The sequence below is a fragment of the Euprymna scolopes genome, chromosome 19, assembly GCF_053919585.1.
Source record: "Euprymna scolopes isolate OS-2025 chromosome 19, ASM5391958v1, whole genome shotgun sequence".
NCBI lineage: Eukaryota > Metazoa > Mollusca > Cephalopoda > Sepiida > Sepiolidae > Euprymna > Euprymna scolopes.
Genome location: NC_136500.1, coordinates 113,045,887 through 113,062,996, shown reverse-complemented (window position 1 = coordinate 113,062,996; position 17,110 = coordinate 113,045,887). Strand labels below are relative to the sequence as shown.

The 17,110-nt window shown below is 37.1% G+C and overlaps 1 protein-coding gene across 17 annotated transcripts in view; it reads left to right on the top strand.

Moving 5' to 3' along the window:
• Positions 1-17,110, top strand: part of LOC145239882 (oxygen-dependent coproporphyrinogen-III oxidase-like) — a 985,985-nt gene that overhangs the window by 407,636 nt on the left and 561,239 nt on the right. The window lies entirely within an intron of this gene.

The following is a 17,110-nucleotide window of genomic DNA, read 5'->3' as shown; positions in this document are numbered from 1 at the left end:
AATCGGCCTTTCTCTGTCTTTCGAATATTCATATTCCGTTTTTGCTAGCTACTTACATCAATAGCTTCATACTTTATTTGGAGCAATTTCTATTTTAAAAATAGTATTTTAAGTGGTTTTAATTACTTTCTATTTCTATTTTTTTGCCATTAGTAGGTATTGTTGTAACTTCTATTGTATTAAATGTATTCAAACCCACACTTAGACTATTTATAACTCCCTGGCAGTCTTTTTTTTTCTTTCATTTTTTTATTTTTTAGTTTGTTGTTTATTTTACCAAGTTTCTTAAATTTAATCTTCAAAATCCTATTTTTTTTATTAATTGAACCAAACTTGTATAATTTTATCACTAATTTTGTTATAGTAATATTGTTTCATTTTTATTTATATGATTATTGGATAAATAACTTCAAAAACTCAATCTTTTTATACATGAGAATTTGATTAGAAAATTTTTAAGCCAGTTTCAGTGACAGTTTAAGTGCTTCCAAATTTTCAAAAGGTCACAAAGTAATTAATTCTTTGCGTTTTTATTTTTATTTTATTTTTATTTTTATTTTCAATCATTAACAAAATATTGAAATGGCTCACTTGATTAGGAAGGAACAGAAATTCACACTGGTATCGTAATTATTTTAAAATAAACTTTTAGTTAATTTTACTAAAAAAAAAGATTTACCGGTTAGTAAGATTTTCTATTGAATGATGGAATGGTACTATGAAATGATTGATAACTTTGATTAATTCATAGGATGACTCGACATAAAGCTGTTGACATTGGACTTAAAAATGACCATGTTGTAGTCTGTAGGGAAATAATCCTATGAGAACATGTTCCACAAGTGGGATGTTCTTGGAAATAAATTCTGCTTATAGAAGTTCTGTTTGATTTTAGCACACAGTGAGAATGAAGAAAGAGTCCTTTTCAGTGCTGGAAGGGAAACAAGTTCTTGGTGAGAAGATCATACAAGGTAATAGGGGTACAAAGATTGGAGCTCAGTCAAGCACATATTATAGAGAAAGACTAGCATTGTCTCTTCTGTGAAGAAGGTGCTACAAGGAAGAGAAATAATAATCTCCCATTAGATTGTGTAATCAATTTTATTGTATTCCATCAAAGCAAATTAGGCACAAGGCCATTTTTAATGTGGAGTAAAAACCAGCTCCCCTAAAAGTAGGCCAAAAGGGGGCACTCTGGTTACCAAAAATATTAATTATCCCAGTATAGAGGGTTTCCCCTCCATTGACTGGGATAAATTACCTTAAGTGCAGCATCTGCAGAACAGATACTACACTTTGATCCCGGCCCGAAGGCCAAGAACAACAGGGTATTTATTTGCTCCCCCACCCAGCAAATTAGGCACAAGGCCGATTTTTAATGTGAGGAGTGAAGGGGAAATGGGGACCAACTCCCCGGGGACTAGGGGAGCTGGATAGTGACAATTGGTATGAAGGGTCTCCCCTACATTGACCAAGGTCTTATATGTGGGGTTGGTATTTATTTGCTCCCCCCACCGATTAAATTAAGCACAAGGCCGATTTTTAATGTGAGAAGTGAAGGGGAAATGGGGACCAACTCCCCGGGGAGTAGAGGAGCTGGATAGGGACAATTGGTATGAAGGGTTGCCCCTACATTGACCAAGGTCTTATACGTGGGGTTGCCCCCACATATAGTCTTTGCTTGTAGTATTTGCCGGAACAAATACTATACTTTGATCTTGGCCCGAAGGCCATGAACAACAGAAAAAAGGCAAGCCTCTTTTCTATTTATTTGTGAAATCAATTTTATACTCTCTCGAGGTAAGAAACAGTGATTTAAGTAACACCTTCCCAGATATGGCAGCAGTATTCCATTTTGGTCTGAATTTGACTATTATACAGGTAGAGAATTGCATGAAGAGTCAAGTATTTTCTGAAGTGGGAGAATAATCCAACTATATTTTATTTATTTATTTATTTTTAGTGAGTTTAGCAACAAATCTAATTTAAGTCTTCCAGTTCAGGTCTAGGGTTAAAATCAGTATGTAAAGCTATATAGACGCAAAAAACACTAAAATCTGTCATGCAATTTTATTAATATAGAGATAATATATAAATGCAAGACATATTATTGCCTACTGAATAACTCAATAAGAAAATGTACTTCGATGCCTATTCAGTAAGGTTCCCAATGATTTGTTGCCAACTTAATTCATGGCTGTGCAATTGCTTTCCAAAATATTCAAGATGGCGGCCTGATACTTTCCAGCTAGATCTCATATTCAGCTAAACTTAGTTAATATCAATAGCGCATCATCGAGATTGCATACCTCGATGAATTGAGCGGTCAGTGTCAAGACTGAAATAAGATTTATTTCGGATAATCTGGTCAGTGTTCTTGATTCGCTTTTTAGAAAGTGTAGACGTGCCATTCTTCTCCCTTATTTTTAGATAAATCATTCTGCTATTATTATTATCTCAAAATAGAGAGTATTATGAGGAGATAAAGAGTCGGAGTGAACAAAAGACCTCATTTCAGGTACATCTGAAAGTGTGCAGATTTATGCAGCATTCGGTCATGAACGCTTACATTACCTGTCGTCAACAATTGATAATTGAAACTTTGCTAAGTCTCGAGTCTTTAGGCTTTTCTCCTGAAAAAATAAATCTCATTCTAGTTTTGTAAACAGCTCGCATCTCTGCAAAATATGAATTAAATAGAAACAGGTAAGATTTTTACATTTCAGAGTGAGAGATCACTTTCATACATAAATTTAATGTAAAATGATCACTCACTTCTGGATCAGATAGCCTGGGAGAGATGTGTCTGTATTAAAATGGATAATCTTCTAGGAATACCTAGTGCTGTATGTGCACTCCACTTTTTTCAACATTGTTTTTAGTTATGTTGGATTTTTTGTTGCCATTGGAATCAAGCAATGCAGACAGGAAAGATTGTGCAAATCTGGCTTCATAATTACTTGGCCAAGCACCCTCACGGGGAGCTAGGTATCTGTTGTCTGTCAAGACTGAGTGGAGGTCACAAATCAATTGAAAATCTTCAAACTATTACTTAGAACAGAGCACACATCTTTACAGAGAATGTATCGATAATGCAACAAAGATTTAATAAAATTTGCAGAGTATTTGCAGACAATAACATCTAATAATATAAAGTTAGGTATGTGTATATGTTTATATATTTGTATGTACAGGATTAACTTCTTGTAAAGGTGGAAAATGTGCCCCCAAATCCACATAAAAAGCAAATGGTCACCCCAATCTATTATAGCTAGCAGGGGAGCTCACTTCCTGGTTATGTTGTCTCAGGAGAGATAACTCCTTGTAAAGTGTGAAAATATGTCTTCCAGCTCATTGCTAAAATCTACATAAAAAGCAAATGGCTGCCCTCATCTGTCTTTTGTAAATATCTACTAGCAGGCTGCTTGGCATTGGCCAGTCGTAAAATATGCATAAATATTATATTTTAATAGGCTTTTAATATAAATGTCAGAGCAAGAAAAAAACTCAACTTTATAGGTATATAGATCAGGGGAGATCACTCCCTCATTACTTCCTGTCTCAGGGTAGATAACTCTACAGTTACTTCCTGTTATCAAGAGCAGATGACTTTTACCACGTGACCACCGATGAATTCTCGTGGTCATTTTTGTGTGCACTAGAAAACTTGCATTTTTTGCAATAAGTTTCTTTGATGCTTTTGTTTTGCAACATGAAGGTTGTCTTAATGGTGAGGATTGACCGGGTATGTTAACTTCCTGTGGTATCATCAATTTCCATTTTCTCTTCGTGCTTGCTGAACGACCCGACATTGAGGTGCCTTTCGACCTCATTTGCTTTCTCAGGGGGTTGTTCCTGTGGGGGCTCAGGTTTCATAGACAAATTTGAGGTTCCTGGAGTAGCATTATGTGGGCCATCCACAAATGAGTATAATTTACAGAGAAACTGACAGTTGCACAGTGTTACTCAATTGCTCCCATCTACTCACATGTCTCCATAATCCTCCCCATCTTCATCCATCAACACTGATAGTTACCATAATTACCATGCTGATTCTGGATGTGAACTGAGTTCCTGGAGTGGATGACAATACTGGTTGTAGAATTGATCATTTCACATATACCTCTTAACCAACTCCTTTAGTTCACCTATGTCTTTCCATTGTTTCTGCGTTTGATATTTATCCTGTTGGACAGAAAGGTGGTATTTAATATAGCTATATTGTTGGGGATATATCAGGGTCTTGGACGGGGGTATTACAATGAATTAGTAATGCCCAAGTAGCCTGATCATGGCATAGATGTTCATAACTGTCCATGTAGTCAGTTAATATACAGTTTGTAATCTTAAAAGTTAATTCTGCACAACTGTTGCTTTGAACTTAATAGACTGATTAGGTACATTTACATATACCTTAGTTTCTCAAAAAGGAGTCATACTCCTAAAACTCGAATGGTGATGCTCTGTCTGAATAGATTTCTACAGGCACGCTGTAAGTACAGAACCAAATTTTCTAGCTGTGGTATACAGTTTGAGCACTTCTCAATGTCATAAGGGCCACTTTAACCCATCCAGTATATCGATCAGCGTACCTCATATAGTTTCTATCCTGTATATTGACAAAGTCAACTACGACTTGTTGGAATGGAAATTCCAGGTTTGCTCATGACATCAACAGCCTCCTGGGCTGAGATGGTGCAAATCTGCAGTATTGGGATTTAGTTTGTCTGATTTTAGCATCCAAACCTGGCCAGAATAATCGTTGTCTTCCATTCAGCAGGGCATCATTTACACCTTGATGTGCAAAATGAAAGGATTCCAATATCTCTGCGCAAATTTGTTGAGGTATCAAGATTTTGTTGCCCTTGATAATAACTCCTTCCAGGCAATATAATTCTTCAAACTCAAGTTATGGATTGGCAATATAATTCTTCATGCATAGATTCAAGTTATGGATTGGAGGGCATTGCATGACTGAATTAGATTTCTTACACTTGCTACAAAAATGGATTAATAAAAATACACTTGCTACTAAAGTGGACTAATAAATTGGTATTGTTTTAGCTTTGGCCATGCATTATTTCTGTCCAAAAATGTAGAACCCGCTGTTGAACTTTGCCCTCTGCTAGGATTAAAACAGCTAGTTGACATCACTGCATCATTTAAAACAAGAATTAAGTATTTGCATTAAATAACGGACAAAATTGTTGATATATATATATATATATATATTATTCCTTAATTGGAATTCATTGGTGAGATGAGCATTATATATTAATAAATTAATTAAATAAATGAATAAATTAAAATTGTTGATACTGAATAAAATGCTAAATTATATCCGCATTTAGTTTTCTTTCCTCTTTTGCAAACGGTGAGAGATACAACTTAATAATTGAAAGCAAGAAGCAGAGCCAACTTGAATTCTTTGGAACTCTTGGTTATTTATTGCATTGTTAACGTTTCCAAATTTATGGAAGTCACAGGAGAGAGCTAAATCCAAATCTTCCCTTTAACGTTCTATTTTCGTCTTCACTAAATTCCTTTTTTAAATTGATCACAAGACAAATCTTGAAGATTATTGGAGTTTGGATTATTGAACCTCATTTTTTAAAAGTAAGAAGTTTGAAAGAATTAGCATATACTAGCGGGAGTGCCTGGCATTGCCTGGATGTTTGGAGATGTGTTGAGCAAAAAAAAAAAAATAGTAGTAGGCAGGCTTGAACCCTTTACCACAAAGGAAGAAAAGAACATGAAAAAAAGAGGGTAGTGAATTAAATGAGTTGGTAATTAAGTTTTGCCTGGGTGGAGGATATTGGCACAACGACAAAATAAAAAATTTAAAAAAAGATAGCGAGAGAAGTGGGATTGAACTCGAAAATGTAGGGCAATTAGTCTTCCTCGCTAACCATTAGGCCAAAGAGGACAGTGAATACAATGAGTTGGTAATTAACTCAAGAATCATAGGGGTCGGCGCAGAAATGAAAGTTGCTTTTGAACCTGGCCAAGGGCCAGTTAAGCTTTCTGCTTTCTGTCAGTATTTATTTGCTTCCCCACGAAAGCAAATTAGACACAAGGTCGTTTATAATGTAGAGGAGAACCAGTCCCCCCTCAAAAAGGGGCACTCTGGCAGTATCCAAATAGTAATTGTCTCAGTATGAAGGGTTTCTCTTACATTGACCAAGGACCAATTACAGAACAGATACTACCCGGCTGGAAGGCCAGGCAGTTGTGTTTGTTTTGATTAGTTTCACTTTATTTATACGATAAAGACAACAAACACTTGAAACGAGGGAATTTTTAAAAACTCAAGCAAAAAAAAGATAGAGACGATGGCTGTTTGCAAATCTGAGATATTACGATCTAGGAAGTATGCAAAAACTTCTCCTCCAGAATCTAACCGACACGAGAACCCCGATGCAAAAAGCCTTTCGTGGACATACACAAACGCTCACGCCCATTTTGCCTTTTATATATTAGACCAGCAGGGCTACCCGGCATTGCTCGGGACTGTGTAAACAATGAGAAAATTGAAGTTGATTTTGAACATATTTGTTATTCTTAGGATAGAGGAATTTTTAATGTCTATGTATCAATTGCTATTTTGAGCAAAATAATATTTTACCTACCCTAGGACGGGTATTAGACGTATGAAATAATTGTACCTTACCTAGAATAGGTAATTGACATGATGTATATGAAAAATTTTACCTTTGCGAGGATGGGTAATATACAACACATATTTCAAATAATTTTACCTACCCTCGAACGGGTAATTTAAATACATATATGAAACAATTTAACATACTCTCGACAGTTATTGTACAACATATATGGAATAATTTCTCTTCCCACCAAGGCTACCATAATTTTAAGAAAACCGAAACAATTTTTAGAAGAGGGATCATTAGAATTTCCTAATTGTCTTGGTTAATGATAAGGCAACTATTGCTTCACCATGAATTTCAACATTACTGGGGTTTTTTCCTTCCTCAATATCGGCACTATAATTGTAAGAAAAATTATGATATTTTTGGAAGATAACCCTTGCTTCATTATCAAATTCTACTTTACTGTGTTTCATTTTTATTCTCCACTACCGACATCAAATTTTTTTGGAAAGATATCATTATGGGAAGATTACTCAGAATATTTTACAAACAAATACACAAATATGTTGAAATTTAAGGATTACGCAATCCTTGCTTCACTACAAAATTCCACATTACTGTGTCCTTTTCCTCCCAACTACCGACACCATATTTTTAAGTAATATTTCTTGGACATAACTCAGCAGGTTTTCCAAATAATTACAGAAATGCATTGACACATCAATCCATTAACTCACATTTCATCATTTTTCATAATTCTTAGATATGTTACTAATTTCGACAATCATTTTTCATAATTTCAAGCCACATTACTGCCTCCTCTTACTAAAATAATAACTTTAAAATATTTTCCAGGCTGATTATTTCATTACAAACACACCAATCAATTAACTCACATTTAGTCATTTTTCAGAATCTTGGGTATGTTACTAATTTTGACTACAATTTTTCTGAATTTTAACCGACATTGTCGCCCCTCCCCTCATTCTTACTAAAATAATAACTTTGATATATTGTCTGGGCTGATTATTTCATTACAAACACACCAATCAATTAACTCACATTTCATAATTTTTCTCAATTCGAGGATATGTTACTAATTTCAACAATCATTTTTTTATAATTTTAACCCATATTATTTCCCGCTTACTTTTTACTACACAAACACTCGCACCCATTTTGCCTTTTATATATTAGATTACCAAAACTGCACAAGGAATAAACCTTTTTAAGATTGGTTCATTTAATCTGCACATTTAACAGTGAAAATTCTATCAGGGTTAATACAGATTTGAAAAGGTCTTATTTTTATTATTACCTTGAAAAATCCTTGAAAATATGAACAATGCCTTTAAAATTCCTTAAAAAGACCTTGAAAATTGTATTCTTTATGTCCAGTAAAAATTTGTGTTGAAATATTAATAATAAAATCAAAATAAATGCTATTAAATTATTTTTTTAAGTTTTAATAAAAATAGTATTATAAATAAGAAAAATATTGATAAAAATACCATCAAAATATTTTTTAAATATTGAAAATAAAATACATTGTTCTGAAATTGCTTAGTATTGTGGATACAAGAGGTACGTCCCTTTATCACAAAATTACCTCAGGTAGTTTTATGATAAAAGGACATAACTCCATCTATTTTTGTTTTCATCATTTATTTTAGGGGGAAGGTTGGCGGTACAAGGAGGGAAGAAGTTGTGGCGGCCACTATAAATAAAATTAACCCCTCTCTCTAAAAAATTACTTTCGTCGATGTGTTGATGGGACTCTCCAATGCCCCCCCCCCACCTCCAATTTTTTTTTTTTAATTGTGATAATTTAAAATTAGGCCTGCCAGGAAAAAGAAGAAATGGACAAGACGGCAGCCATCTTGTTTGAAAATTAAGTCATGAAGAGAGTTAATATTTGATATTAGATCAAAAGCATTAAAAACTATGTTTAAAACACCAAAAAAATTCTGCAAGTAATTTTAAAAGTAACTTTATTGGTTATCGTAACATTTATTTGTTGTATATTTTATTTTTTTTTTACCATTTTTTTTAACTGCTGTGAATTGTAAAACAAACTCCAAATTCTGTTTTAAAAAGTGAATTTTTTCTGGAGAAAGCCTTGAAAGATTTTGAAAAGTCCTTGAAAATGGACATTGTCAGGATTCATACAGATTTTCAGTGTGAGAGAAAGTGTAATTAATTTTGAGTTTGTTAAAAATGATTCATATGTAATGGTGTTAGGAATTTTTATGATGTCCATTATAAGCGGAATATTATTTAAGATTTTGTAATCAAAACACTCCTACAGTGCACCTAAAATTCAGACCAGAATATATAAATATATTTGGTTGAAAAAAACAAAGGAAATGCGATGTTGTGTTTTACTTCAATCATTACACAAATAAAAGGAATTGATAAATAGACGATCGCAAGACAAAAGATGAGAGAGACTAAAATGGATGGACGAAAAGAATCGATGTTGAACAAGACACTGTAGTTTGCATGTAGCAACACACACGCATGCACTGAAGCATACACACAACTCTGGTGAAATTCGGGTCACATTCTATTCTAACTACTAAACTAATAACTAAAATGCTATTTGAAACTTAAGCCAAGCAGACCAATAAAAATGCTATTTGAAACTTAAGCTTGAAAGACCAATGAAAATTCTATTTCAAACTTGAGCCCGATAGACCAATGAAAATGCCATTTTAAACTTAAGCTAAACAGATCAATAAAAGTGCTATTTAAAACTTAAGCCAAAAAGACCAATGAAAATGCTATTTGAAACTTAAGCCTGACAGACCAATGAAAATGCTATTTGAAAGATAAGTCTGACAGATCATGGAAAATCGCTATTTAAAACTTGTACCTACAGACCAATTGAAATGCTATTTGAAACTTAAACCTATAGAATAGTTAAAATACTATTTCCAACTTCAGCCTGACGGACCCATGAAAATGCTATTTAGAATTCAAGTTAAACAGATCATTGGAAATGTAATTTTAAACTTAAGGCTGACAGAAAAATTAAAATGCTATTTCAAACTTAACTCTGGCAGACCAATGAAAATCCTATTTGTCGTTAAAACTTGACAGACTAATGAAAGTGCTATTTGAAACTTAAGCCAGACAGATCAGTGAAAATGCTATTTGAATGTAAAGCCGAAAAGAACAATGAAAATGCTTTTTTAAACTTAAGCAGAACAGATCCATAAAAATGCTATTTAAAACTTTAACCAAAGAGACCAATGAAAATGCTATTTACAACATAAGCCTGACAGACGAATGAAAATGCTATTTGAAACTTGAGCCTAACAAACCAATTAAAATGCTATTTTAAACAAGCTTTACAGACCAATGAAAATGTTATCTGAAACTTAAGCCTGACAGACCAATGAAAATGCCGTTTCAAACTTGCGCCTGACAGACCAATGGAAATGCAATGTCAAGCTTCAGTGGAGCAAACACGTGTATTATTTCAAACTTAAACTAATTAACAAATATATAGCATTTCTCATATGTGCCTAGAATAAGATGTACCCATTCAATCCAAATGTTTAGAGTTGAAAATGCGATTTCAAGCGTGAGTATGAGATAAACAGAACATCTTGCTTTTACACATCTCCGATAGAATGTAACTATTCACCCTCCATGTTTTAAGAATGGAAAATGCTATTTCAAACTTAAATTTGACTGACCTATCTGCTTCCGATTATGGACAACGCTTTTCTCAAATAAATCTGAAAATACGCTCAAGAATCTAAAAGAAACGCTGCCAGTCCAAGTATGAAATTTGGCGTACAGTAAGTTTATTTGTGGAGCAAGGAAAGGCTTAAAGAAGAAATAAATATAGAACGCTTTGTATTTCACATGCTGTTTTGAAAGGATTATTCATGTCGTCTACAATGTTAGCAAAAGCGTGAAGTACACAATAGTGAACAGTCATTAACTTGTAAGCAAAAAACTCCAAACAGCAAATAATTTAGAGCAAACTCCCTAGAGTTAAATTCTCTACAAACCGCTATTCTTTTGATACATGGAAACTGTAACATTTATTTCAGAATCTCATTTCAATATTTGTATGTCTTATCAACTCAAATATCAGAAGGTGGTCAAGGTTATTGCAGAAAGTTAAACTTATGCAATTAAGGTTTTATGAGGATTTATTTTGAGAGGGAGGGACTTGCCACTCAAACTGAGTGCTAGTTAGAGGATAAGTAATATTTTTTTATCAATTTTTACAGCATGATGTCAAACGAAGTTAAGCCATCACCTCAGCTTCCATGCAGCTATATTGGATTTTTATAGAAATGTATTAATTCAATCAAAATATTTTAGTTTTTTTTTTTATATATAATTATTTTTTCAGGATTTCCCCCACATCTGAAAAGAAAACGAAAAAAAACAAAGTCGGCTGATTCACCACCTCTGATTATTATTATTTTTTTAATAAAAGAGAACTTTTTTCTCTTTATCTGACTAAATAGAATAGACTTGTGTGTTCTGTGTACAAAAACCTTTTGTTTAAACCCAAAAATTACCTTCGTATTTCTTAAATTGGACAATTTTCAGGTGGTTAATAACGATAAACTTATAGAATTTAGGTGCATTTCCAATTGATTTTTGCTTTTACAATCAAACTGCCATGAAAAAAAGAGAGTTTTATTATTTACTAGAAAAAAATGTGACCTGTTAAATCACCTGTGTAACTCAGGTTGAATTGTTTGGATTAGAAAAAAATAAGTTTTCAAAGCCAATTAAATACAAGAAAAAATATTTTAAAAAATAAAGATAAAATCCCAAATTAATTTCTTTCTGCTTCATATCTGTGTGTGCCTATGATGTTTTATTTTGGTTGACTTCATCCTGACAGTTAAAATAATGTTTGGGTGATATGGATGTGAGTTTTATTAATTTTTTTCTGATATTTTGGACACCATCTTTTTTTTTTAACTTCTGACAATCCAAAGAAAAAGTAGAAGATAGCGACAGTATAGTATATGAAATTTAGGTTCAAACAAGATAAAATGAGAGAGGGGTAGGGAGTGATAGACAAACATTTAGAAATGAGTCACTTGGTGAGATAGTTGCAACTTATGGCTAATTAGAACAACTAAAATGGATATGTTTTCAAACATAATTCAATCCAAAAAGTGTGAGAACTAGTTTAGCATGCATTTTGTGATTAAAATATATAGGAAAAAGCCATAGAGAAACAAGCGTTGATCAACTCAGCTTTAGTATCGTAATAGTAATTTGTATGCATTAACTACAGTGCACAGTAACAAACATACCAGCAAGTGGATCCACTGCCACAATCATTAAAAGGAACTGCTTTACTGTTTTTGCCTCTACTTCTCTACTGCATTTCTGAAGTGACAGACTCCCTCCCTCGAGAGGTTGTATTGGTATTGATCTAAGCTACTTTTCTCTCTAACATTTATAATTTCTTTTCAATCAGATCTAGGGGGATGCTTTCTCTTTTGCTTCTTGTACGTGTGTTATAAAGTTGTTTTTTTTTTCTTTTTTAACTTTTGTGTTTGTTTAACAAACACAATGTTGATTAGATTTCGCTTTACACATCCTCGAGCATCCACATCCATGGTAATATTGCACATTTCATCATTTTTTTCTGCCATTCGGCCAATCGATCACTATATCTCTCATCCTGTATGTTTTTTTTTGCAATTTCAAAATTATTCTCCCAGAGTAAAGTCGGCTCCAACATAATTCCAACCTTTTTTTCTCACTCCACGTGACAGTTTTGTTGTGTGAAGATCAATGAAAACCTCAAATTATTCTGGAGGTCTACTAGCAAATTCCGTTTTCTTTGGCGTATATCATTCGTGTTGTTCCAACTATGTATGGAAGCACATCTTAATGTTCCCTGTTTTTTTTGGGTTTTTTTTTCTTCTGGCAAACGTCTCTACGTTCTGATAAAGTAGCTTTTTCTTTTACTTTCATGTTAAACAGAATTAAAATGAGAAGTTATTTTAACAAGATTTTGTTTATTCTTTCTAAATCTTATTTTATTAACAGTAGAAACAAAGTATTTTTTAAAAATTATTAATAATTAATGCTATACCTCCCAATAAATTATACTGTTTCCCACTAGCTGATTGCTTTTTTTTTCTTTTTTTTTTTAATGAACAAAAAGTCAGAATGACCTAATTTGAAAAAAATTTTATGCACTTCTTTTAGAGGACACCACTTATCAAGGCCAAGAATCACTCTGAGATAAATGTGGATGAAATGCAAATAATTACCGAAATATGAAGAAAATTATAGTAGTACTAATACTATTCAATGCGTGTGATTTTTTTTTTTTTTTTTTTTTTTTGTCATTTTTGACACTTGTCCATAAATCTATAAAAGTGAGAATGTGTGTGTGTGTGAGGACACATCTCAACCTATATGCTCAACGAATTTTTGGTTTACAGATTTGAAATTTATCATATAGCGTAATCAGAAGTGTGAAAAACTTTTTAATTGGTTTTCATCCGGAAAAAAGGGCTGCTAAGGGGGTTAAAAATTAAATAATTAGTACATGGGGGTCATCAGATTTTTATCTGTTTGTCAATTGTTTTGTAACGTGCATCCAGGAGATAAGCGCCCGCGTGTTTGCGTGTTGTGGGAGATAAGCGCCCGCGTGTTTGCGTGTTGCGTGGGAGAGACGGACGAGGGGGAAAAGACTTACCTCGAGACCAGCTCAGCGTTACCGACCAAAAATAGAAAAGAAAGACCAAGATGGCGGCCGCCGTCTTTTGTAAAGTATGATGTCTCGCAAAGTCACACGAATTCTCGGAATATGCAAATTTAGCCGGCCTAGAACGACGATAAAAGCGGGTGAGGGGAAAGACGTGGGGGAGTGACGATTGAGTTGGCTGGGGAATCGTGTGACTGTTGCTTCTTGTGCCGTGTTGAGGATATCTTACCGTGTTAAAGAGAGAGTCGGGCGCCATCTTGAATTTTTTTCTTACACTTTTTCGTTACAAGCTATTCCGGCCATTTGGCCTCTAGGACTATGACCGAGTCGAAATTTGACTTAAAGCTCATACCCGAGTTTGACGGGTCCACGTCCATCGTCGACTGGAGGTGAAAAGGGTACACACTGTGTACCCTTTGTGAGGTGAAAAGGGTACACACTGTGATTCCCCTGAGATTGGCTGGGGGTGCCTTGAGTGTATATCAGCAACTCAGTGCTGCCGAAAAGGGAGATGTCACTGCAATTAAAGCTGCGCTGTACAAGGCATTTGCCATGGATCCTTGTACGGCCTATGAAAAATTTGCTTCCCGAAAACTTCTACCGTAGGAAAGCGTGGACGTTTTCTTCGCTGAGTTAAAGAAACTCGCAGTTCTGTTCGGTGGAGGGGTGTCGGAGCGGACGCTCGCGGACGCGTTTGTGGCGGGCCTTCCCACTCGGGTGAAGCAGCTACTGAGAGCCTCAACCAGTGTTTCAACAACGACCATGGAACACTTGATGGAACGTGCTCGAGCCATCATCAAAGATGAGGAGGACCTGGGGGAACCAGTTGTGATGGCGACACAGACAAGCCAGATTGGCGCTCGGGAGATTCCGAATCAGAACCCTGCAAGCAATGGGAAATGTTTTCGCTGCGGCCGACGCGGACATTTTGCAAGGAATTGCACCAACAGGGGGCGTGTGCGCTGTTTTAAGTGTGGCGGTTTGGGGCATCTAGCCCAAAACTGTGCGGGAAACGTATCAGGGGAGAGGACGTCAGCGCCGCCCTGCTCCCCGAGCAAAATTTGAACAAGGCGCAACCAGTAATGACCGTCTACGTAAACAGGATACCCTGCTCAGCACTTCTCAACTCAGGCTGTTCGCATACTATAGTGAGCACCAGGCTGTGTCCAAGTTGGACTAAGAGGAAGATCAAAGTCACCACGATAGGAGGCGAGACCCAGACATGCTGTGGAGCTGGAACTGTCAAGATCTACACGGACACCGGTGCAGCCACTAAAATCAATGTGCTCGTGACCCAAGGAAATCTCCTGGGGTTTGACCTGTTGCTCGGATACGATGCCATCAAGGCGCTGGGGGGAGTCGCAATTCATCGGGATGGAAAGGTGCGATTCTTAGAGGCCCCAGTGTGTGCAGCGCTCCATATCGATCGGCCGGATTTTACAGTGGACTACGACTCGTGCAAGAGGGCCTGGATTGCATCTTGGAAGTGGACCGAGGGAATGGCACCGACTAAACTCAAGAATGGGGTTGCAGAGTACCCTATACCCAGTGAGGCCCGAGCAGAATACGAAAGGGAACTAAAGGCGTGGATCCAAGATGGCTGGTTAATCCCCTACCCTGAGGACAAGCTTGGGCCTCCCAAGGGTCTAATACCCTTGATGGCAGTAGTCCAGCATAACAAGTCGAAAGTACGGCCCGTGCTGGACTATAGGGAGCTTAACAAGCATATTGAAGCCTACACTGCCGATGCTGACGTATGCGCCAGTAAGTTGAGGGAATGGCGTCAGAAAGGCACTAATGTCTCGATATTGGATTTGCGAAAAGCCTATTTACAGGTGCGAGTTGATGAGACGTTGTGGCCGTTCCAGACAGTTTGGTTCCAGGGGCAGAGGTACTGCCTTACACGCCTTGGCTTTGGCCTAAATGTGGCACCACAGATAATGAAGACTATTGTCAACACAGTATTGTCCTAAGAAAAGCCCATGAGGGACTCAACGTCAGCTTACATTGATGACGTATACATCAATGAAGATGTACAGTCTGCGTCGTGTGTCAAAGAAAAGTTGGCTCACTTTGGTCTGGAATGCAAGAATCCCGAACGTTTAAGGGAAGGAGCACGTGTATTGGGATTGGATGTTTATGAAGAAGATGGCACCCTACAATGGAGGCGTGGCAGTGAAATTCCAAGCATCCCCAACCTCGTTACAAGGCGGACCGTTTTTTCTTGGTGTGGAAAACTTGTTGGTCACTTACCGGTCTGTGGCTGGCTCCGCGCAGCTGTTGGTGAGATTAAACGCAGAGCAAATTTAACAACCACGGGTTGGGATGACATATCCGATGATGTCCTACTAACTCTGATGATTAAGGAGACACTGGAGAGAGTGAACAAGAAGGACCCTGCCTGTGGGCGGTGGTGTGTTAACGGAGACAACCTAGGTGTGTGGGTTGATGCCAGTTCTTTGGCGTTGGGAGTATCGTTGGAGCAAGGAGGAAACGTGTTCGAGGATGCGTGTTGGCTGCGGCCCGTAACAGATTCTCAGCATATCAACCTGGCAGAGCTGGACGCTGTTGTAAAGGGGGTAAATCTGGCCCTGCAGTGGCAGTCTAAGAAGTTGACCTTGTACACAGATTCTCTCTGTGTCTACCACTGGGTGTCTGACACACTTTCAGGACGGACACGAATCCGTACCAAGGCAGCAAGCGAAATGTTAATACGGAGAAGGCTAGACACGCTAAAAAACCTGGTATCTGAGTATGGGCTATCACTGAGCGTCACTCTGGTGCCATCACATTGTAATCATGCTGACCAACTGACCCGTGTACCTCACAAATGGTATGAAGCCGCGAAGATGGGAATGGAGATTACTGCTCGATCTTGTGCAGTTGCAATCGACCCATGTCAAATACAAAAAATTCATGCACAGAGCGGACATCCGGGTATCAAGAGGACCCTTTATTTTATGAGGCGTGCATACCCAGCAGTGACCAAGATGGATGTCAGACAGATCGTCAGAAATTGTGAGGCTTGCCAGTCTATTGATCCTGCACCAGAGCGATGGCAGAAGGGTCGCTTGGAAGTTGAGAGTGTGTGGCAGCGGCTGGCCATGGATATTACCCATTACAGTGGCAAGCCCTTTCTAACTCTCATTGATTGCGGGCCTACGAGATTTGCGGTGTGGCGGCAGATGACCAGACAGGATTCAGCAAATGTTGTTCGCCACCTATCATCCATTTTTTTTGAGCGAGGTGCGCTGGAAGAGCTCCTGACTGACAATGATGCAGCATTTTGTAGCCAGCAAGTTCGGCAGTTGTTAGATGAGTGGGACGTCCGACTACGGTTGCGATGTGCGCATGTGCCGTCAGGAAATGGCATTGCTGAAAGAAGCCATCGCAGCATCAAGAGAATTGCTGCCAGGAAGCGATGTACTATTGCGGAAGCAACATATTGGTACAACATTACGCCAAAGGACGGGACGTCCCCTTCAACCACACCTGCGAATGCTATTTACACGTACCGAGTCGGAGTGAAGGGAATCAACACTACGCAGCCAACCGACAAGGGAACATATAACAGATATGAAGTGGGAGATCCAGTGTGGGTGCGGCCTCCAGGAAATCAGTGTACCGACAAGTTTAAGCGAGGACAAATATCTGGAGTGATTAGCCAGTAGTCTGTTTTGGTCGATGGAACCCCACGACATGTGCGAGATCTTCGCCCAGCTACCGAGGTGCGTCACACAACTACAGAAGAAAGCAGTGAAGCGTCTAGCGATGAGCTGCCGATGCA